The sequence below is a fragment of the Nicotiana attenuata genome, unplaced genomic scaffold (genome assembly GCF_001879085.1).
Source record: "Nicotiana attenuata strain UT unplaced genomic scaffold, NIATTr2, whole genome shotgun sequence".
NCBI classification, from domain to species: domain Eukaryota; kingdom Viridiplantae; phylum Streptophyta; class Magnoliopsida; order Solanales; family Solanaceae; genus Nicotiana; species Nicotiana attenuata.
Genome location: NW_017673188.1, coordinates 109,348 through 117,282, shown reverse-complemented (window position 1 = coordinate 117,282; position 7,935 = coordinate 109,348). Strand labels below are relative to the sequence as shown.

Sequence of the window (7,935 nt, the reverse complement as noted above, 5' to 3'; positions counted from 1 at the left end):
TATATATATACAATCTATGCACCTTGAACAACAAATTTCGATGGGAAAGAAGCTATTCTTGCAATATACATATATAATGACAGATTATCCACCCCATAAACTTAAATAGGTCATACTCAGATGGAGAGTAAACTGTTAATTTAAGCCAAGTGAATATCAACATTCAACATATATTAGTCCCATTGAACCAACATGCATACTCAGATGGAGAGTAAATACTAGTAATCAATGACTAGTATAATCTAGTGATTATTCATAATGTTTTTATCCGATATGGAAGAAGACCTACGTCAACGTGTAAAAACATTATATCACTAATTTTTAACCCCGGAGACCATGGGAATTGATCCCCACGATTACTGGAATTAAAAACAACTAAAAAAAATTTAGAATTTTAAAAAAAAACAGCAAAAACACCATTTAAACGACCCCGAAAACCCAAAAAACGGCTTACACCATGAGCGAAGCTCATGAGTATTTCTCACTGGGCCGTTTCGCATGGACCTGCCAAGTTTCAGGTCAATCGGAGTCCGTCAACTAGTTTACCTCCGATTTTCTGCCCTAATTCGGCCAAAACTGTTTTTACGTTTTTCATGATTAAATTCAATTTTCAGATTATTCTAACTTAACATCACCAATATTAATAGAATATTTTAAGTTTTCAGAATAATCAATACAACCCATAACAGATAATCACGCCAAAACAGTGCAGGTTTTCAGAAAAAACAAACTTTGTATGTAATTCAAAACTTGCATATAGAACATGATATTAATCCTTATGGTTTATCCTAATTATTTAATTAGACGTGAGTAGGCTCTGATACCAATTGTTGGATCATATTGCGCAGCGGAAGCAAACATAGCATCATAATCACGTGTAATCTAAACAATTAGCACATACGGAGATTATACGAGTTACCTCTTGAAGCGTGAACAAAGCAAATCGATATCCTTCTCCAGTTCCAGAATTGCAAGACCTCAGCAACCTTCCACAGTCTTCTACCGTATTACCCAAATAAAAACCGGAAAACAGAGAATTTCGGGCGGGCGAAATTCAAGGAAGAAAAACGTGTGTTTTTTTTCCTGTCACCAAAACGACCATCTATATACCATATATATATAGTTGCGTTTTTTAGGTCAAAATACTTTTTCAAAACCTGTTAGGTTTTCTTCTTCCACCAAGGAAAGGTTTCCTTTATTTCCTATTATTCAGGCACAGTATGGACCATAGAATTTAATTAACAAGGCTTCCTATTATGGAATTAATTTCGAAATTTGAAATTAATTTCTACCATAATAAATTACGAATTATTCCATTAAAAATTCGTAATTGCACTCCTTAGTTCAATTTCGAAATTCTTCCATAAAACCTTATTTAACTCCCCATGTTAAAATTCAGATAAGCAAATTAAATTAGTGACTATTTAATTTATTGATTACTTCCTTTAGACTTACACTTAACTTATTTCATGTGTCAGATACAAAATCCACCGGTCGGGTTTACACATGAAAACTTATAAGCTTTCATAAAGGAGTATCATCAATCTCAAAACCGAGACACGGATTCCATTAACTAATTATTACTTCGCCAATGTATATCATTGTTATCCAATTTACCAGGCTTATTGACTCACGAAAGAATCTTGCCTTTTAATAAATCAAAACAACAAGTGACATACACAGCTAATAATAATTATATCAGGATTAAGAGTATAAGTACATTAAATGGACTAGAGAAATTATTTTATAAAGTCAGCATAAAATACTTATCTCTACTTGATCCGTTCAATACATACAAAATGTATTAGCACAAGAAATTGGAATTAGACCTATTCCCACAATCAAGATAAATTACATTTAATCTTGTACTACAACCATTCCGATGATTTGTCCAATTCCATCATTAGATTGTGAACATTAACTTTTATGTCTTACAAGAACTGATGATTTAATCTTTCGTGTATAAGCTAAACTCTATACACTAAATCATCTACTATGTAAGCAATGGACACACAAACCAATACATGATCTATTTAAAAGGAAACTTTATGGAATTTAAACAAGTAAATAAATAATTGGCCTTCAGAACACTGCTGCAGATTCTGAAGGCCACTCTGGCCGCGGTCCTGGCGTAACCGCGGTAGGACCGCGGCAGAACACTGCTGCAGATTCTGAAGGCCACTTTGGTCGCGGTCCTGGCGCAACCGCGGTAGGACCGCGACAAGACGCGTATGGCCTATAGTATAATCTAACAGTTGTCAATAGAGCTGAAGCAAATAAGTTCTTATTGTCTAATGAATTCAAGTTATTTATAAGTTCATGGCCTATTTCTACAGTGCAACTTATGGGAAAAAATTCCATAATGGAAAAGCAAGGAGATACACATAAATTCCTTCGTGGGATTATATCCTCAAGTCTTGGTTTTTTAAGCCTAGAGACTATGATTCCTAAAATATGTAATACAATCCAATTTCATCTAGACAAATATTGTCATGGCCAAAATCAAATTAAGCTTTATCACTTTACTAAATCTTTGACATTCAATATTGTGTTTGAGTGTTTGCTTGGAATTTATGTCAAACAAGGACTAATTGACACATTTGAGAGAGTCTTGGGGGATGTTTTTTGTCCACCATTTAAGTTTCCAGGGTCAAAATATTCAAGAGCAATAAGTGCAAGATTGGAAATACAGAAAATGATTCTTGAAATTGTGAGAAAAAAGAAAAGAGAAATAGAAGAACAAGGAAAAAAAGGAAAATTAGAAGACATATTACTTTCTAAATTAGTGATAGCAATGATTCATGGTGAGATAAGTGAAGAAGAGGTTGTTGATAATGTGGTTTAGCTAGTATTTGCAGCACATGATACGACGTCGTTTGCCATTGCCATGACATTCAGGATGTTGTCTAACCATCCAAGCTGCTAAGCGCTTCTCCTTCAAGGTACGTAACGTTAGAGAAAGCATACTTTTAATTGCTTAATTATATTAGTAAACACGTGGAAATACTTTTGCTTCTTGGCTAACCGTGACATTTGAACCCTAGATTTCCTTAGATTTTTGTTCTGATGTTATGTTGAATCGTGTGACGATCTTATCTGATAAGTTAAGTTGTTATAGAGAGAACATACTTTTAATTACTTAATTATGCTGTATGTTTCAGAACATGTCGATATCACGAACAAGAAAAGACCAGGTGAAATCTGTATTGGCAGAAATTCGGCCATACGATGACCAGGGGGTCAACCCCATCGCGACCAATTTATAGTAAATGGTCAACGCTATTGATTCTTGACTTATGACAGTTGTCCTTAACATGAACGAGGGGGTCATGGCCCTTTCGCAACAAGGGGACGTCTCCACAACCGAAAACGACGTCAACTCGTGGCCAGCTCACAAAGCTTGAAGCTATAAATACCAAGAGAGAGAACCTCTTCATGGGGGCTTCTCCAATGGGCAGAGAGAAAGTATTTAACACTCCATTCTCTCTCCTGATTCTTCTCCTCCGGGGCCAAAACATAGAACATTCTTGGTTCTGAGAACAAAGGGAAGAATGCCCCATCACGTTGAAGAAGACGTGAGAAGTTCAGAAATCGACGCTCTCGACCTCTTTCCAAGGAAAGAGGACAATGACCTGCAAAAAGGAAAGCCAAATCTGTAATCCTTGAACCTCTCCAAGGAGGGGCAGGGTCAATTTCTCCAATCAATAAAGCTTCTTGAGTATTGCTTAAATGAAAATGGTTGTCTTGTTGCTTTAATTCTTGATTCAGTATTAATTATGATTGGCTAGGATTTACCTTTGATTCATTTTGATTGTTTTTGCTTACAAAGTAATTAGTATCTTTTGAGCCAAACAAAATCCTATCATTGGATGACACCAAGAAGATGAAATATACATGGCAAGTTGTTCAGGAAAGCATGAGGTTGTTCCCTCCAATCTTTGGTTCATTCAGAAAAGCAACTGTTGACATTGAATATGAAGGATTTACAATTCCAAAAGGGTGGAAGGTAAGAATTAAGCATCTTATTTAACTAATAATACACTAACATTATAAAATATCTTTACACTATAAGCTTTAGAAAGGGAGCCTTAGAGCAACGGTAAAGTTGTCTCTGTATGACCTATAGGTCATGTCAGTGGCGGATCCACGATTTATAGGTCTGGGGGGGGGGGGGGGGGGGGGTCCAATAATTTTAGTGTAAATTCTAAATGGTCAAACATAATCATAGTAGGTCCTCATGATCAATTATACAAATTTTTAGATATTATCTATGAATATATTGCACAATTTGGCCAAATCCCTCCAAAGGTAGATTCGCCACTGGGTCACGAGTTTGAGCCGTGGAATCAGCCACCGACGCTCGCATCAGGGTAGCCTGCCTACATCATACCCTTTGGGGGTGCGGCCCTTCCCTGGACCCTGTGTGAACGTGGGAAGCTTCGTACACCTGCTGCCCTTTATATAAGCGTTAAACTTGTTATAGCAGGTTACCTACCTGCGATTACCTTTTTAGTAATGTGTAAATATCTTTTAAACCGTCAGTGCATAAAACATCAACAAAAGCATTCTTTCATTCTTCATCCATTGATGTGATCTAAAATGGTCTTAATTTTTTCTGTTTTTGTGTAGGTATTGTGGACAACATATGGAACACATTATAGTCCAGAGTATTTTAAAGATCCTCAAAAATTTGATCCAAGTAGATTTGACAAGCCAATTCAACCATATGCATTTGTGCCATTTGGTGGAGGGCCAAGATTATGTGCTGGCTATCAATTGGCAAAGCTAAACATTCTCATTTTTGTACATTATGTTGTGACTCAATACAAATGGTCACTGTTATATCTAGATGAACAAATTATAGCAGAACCAGTTCCCTTCCCTTCTAAAGGAATGCCCATTAAAATTTCTCCCAAGTCTTTATAAAAGCATAACTTTGTTACCTAATTGTACATCGATATTTTAGTTCGTTTTCTAAGTTAATAATTTATACATATTTATAAAATTCTTTAAGATAAATACAGGGTTTGGACTAAAGTTACTCGGTTCAGCCGAACCTGCAAGTCTTATGCTAGCTCCGCCCCTGATTGAACCTACAGTGAAAAGGGAACTTATTAGTGCACACGACTGTCTGTCACGAAGACACTTTTTCGTAAGAGCTGGAGTAGTTGGTGCTTGTAAAATTTATTTATTTATATAGGTGAAACTCGATTCCTATCTGCTCTGATACTAAATTAAATTTTGTATAGAACCTCATCTGAAATATTAGACGGTCTAGTAACAATTATTTACTTTAATCTTATTTGAATAAGGAAAAAGACCTTTGTCAAGAAAATTTATCATGGAAATGTCGAGAATCACTATTCATTCGTTTTATATTCTTTGACTTATTTACTTAATTACACTATTTTTTCTAGCTTAAAGTACAGTTACACATTATTTTTCTTAGATAGAAATAGGGGTGGCAAAATGGTTAAAAGAAAACAGTTAACCTCTCATATTATCCTCTTAAAAATGGGTTGGATAATGAACTTTTTAAAACGGGTCAAATTTGGATAAAAATCATATTATCCATTTAGAAAATGGATAACAAATGAGTAACCAATGTTTAACCTATGGGTCTAACTTTTACATTTGTAAAGCCTCTTCATCTGCAGAAAGTCATGGATAATATGGTTACCCATATTATCCGCCAGTTAACCCGTTTTTTATCCGTATTAAATATGGGTCGGGTCAGATAACTTATCCGTTTTTTCATTACCCATTTTCGACCCGAACCATATCCGACCCTCCCCGCCCGTTTGCCACTCCTAGATAGAATAAACAGAAAATGGGTGCTTGTGTTGTGGTTTTCATAGTTGCAAGATTTCTCTTTCGAGAAAAGATTTCCTCTTCCAATACATGATTGGGTCGACTAGACCGACACGACGACACACCTCCTTCTCTTTCGGATTCAAAGCGGGTCCGCCCTTCCAGCGGAAGCAAGGCATATACCGCCCTTCCAATATCATGTTTGAATAATATTCCGCGAAATGATTTAACTCATATCTTGTTGCCAAATATGTGACAATACATTAATACATGGCAAAATCTGAATTTAATATTAATGACTTATTTTGATACTATATTAAATTAAGGTTAGATTTTCCCCTATATATTGTGTCTCAATGTTTCATTTTTATTTTTTAACTTCAAGCGTTCGCATAGTCACGTCATTGATCATCTCGAACAGCTCAAAATAGGCATGTTGCAGGTAAATAAATAAAACTATCTGACAAAGTCATTTTCTTGCTTTATTTCTTTTAATATGCTTTTATCATTTGTAAATGTAATATTACATTTATTTATTTTTTCTATTATTTACAAATCATACATTGATTCTCCATATCTCTTTTCATATCCTCATCTAATAACATCAGACAAGAAACTTGAAATTCATATAATGCCTTAAAAAGTAGAAATAAAAGGAATAATGTTTAATTAAATTATTAATTTGTCAAAGCATATTAAAAGAAAAAGACAAGAATAAAGTCCTCCAGATTGTTCATTATTTTAAAAAGAAATCCTAACTTCTTTATCATTAATTAGGATTTGTAATGGAGAATAATGCTTCCTATTTCTATGACGATCAATGACATTGTTTTTACAATTTTTTTGCTTGTTTTAGATTCATAAATAAAACACTATTAACGGCTTGTTTGGATTGTTGTTACATGTCGTTTCATAATGTATCGTACAATGAATACACCGGTTGAATAGATTGTACTATTAACCGTCCACCAACAGTTAAAAAAAATAAACTTGCAACATTACCAAGAAAAAATAGGATACAAAGTGGAATCATTGTATAAAAAAGCAGGATAAAGAATAAAATATGATTATTTAATAATAAAGAAGGGCAAGATGAGAGAAAAAAAGCAAGGTAACGATGCCACCACACCAAATCCGCCATTTCATAAAGTAGCACTTTTCATCGTTGCATAATGACGAATTTAACAATACGATACAATAAAATTAAAATAACAATCAAAACAAACATTATATTCAAAATAACAATACGATACAATACAATAGATAACAACCGTCCAAACAAGCTTTAAGTGACTAAATTGGTAATTAGATGAATGTAATTACTAATATACGACAAGGGCCTCATTGGGTTATTTTGAAGCGGCAGATAATGCCAATGGAAATGGGGTCTCCTCATCTTAATGATGGTCTCATCTCTATACATTTATTACAACTCAGTTGACTGTTGTCTAAGTAGCGACGGAGTCAGGAATTTTATTAAGAAAATTAAAATATAAAGAGTAAATACATGAAAATGTCAAGAATATTCTACGTATAGTATATATCAAAAAAACGTCGACTTAAATCCTCTTGGCCTGTTGGACAAGTATAGCTCCGCCCTTGCCTTTAGGCACATCTAGCTGCATTTAGAGGCGGACCTAAAACTAGTTTTGTATATGTTTAAATGTATGAATATAACAATAATAAGATCACACTCATTCTGAACTCATCGACATGAAATCTTGGACTCAATTCTTGCCTCGCATACTTATCAACAACAACAACAACTACCCAGTATTATCCCACACTGTGGGGTCCGGGGAGGGTAGTGTGTACGTAGACCTTACCCTACCTTGTAAGGATAGAGATACTGTTACCAATAGACCCTCGGCTCAAGAAAGCAAATATTAAACGGTAGATAAAAAATCAAAAGATGTGAAGGGGTTCATTACCAAACTCAGCTCTTGTTCATCCACAACAGTCACAGGTGGCTTTGACACAAAAAGAGAGAATTTAAAAGCTCAAAATCCCAGGGGGAGAGACAATAATTTTGCTGTCTCATTTAGTACAGCAATTCAATGCAGTATTCCTTCACCTACCTGTCTGAGAAGACATCAAGTCTCATATTTATCATGTCTGTCAAAA

The 7,935-nt window shown here is 34.8% G+C and overlaps 1 pseudogene; it reads left to right on the top strand.

Moving 5' to 3' along the window:
• Positions 1 to 4,926, top strand: part of LOC109215672 — a 27,037-nt pseudogene extending 22,111 nt beyond the window's left edge.
• The last annotated feature ends 3,009 nt before the right edge of the window (positions 4,927 to 7,935 follow it).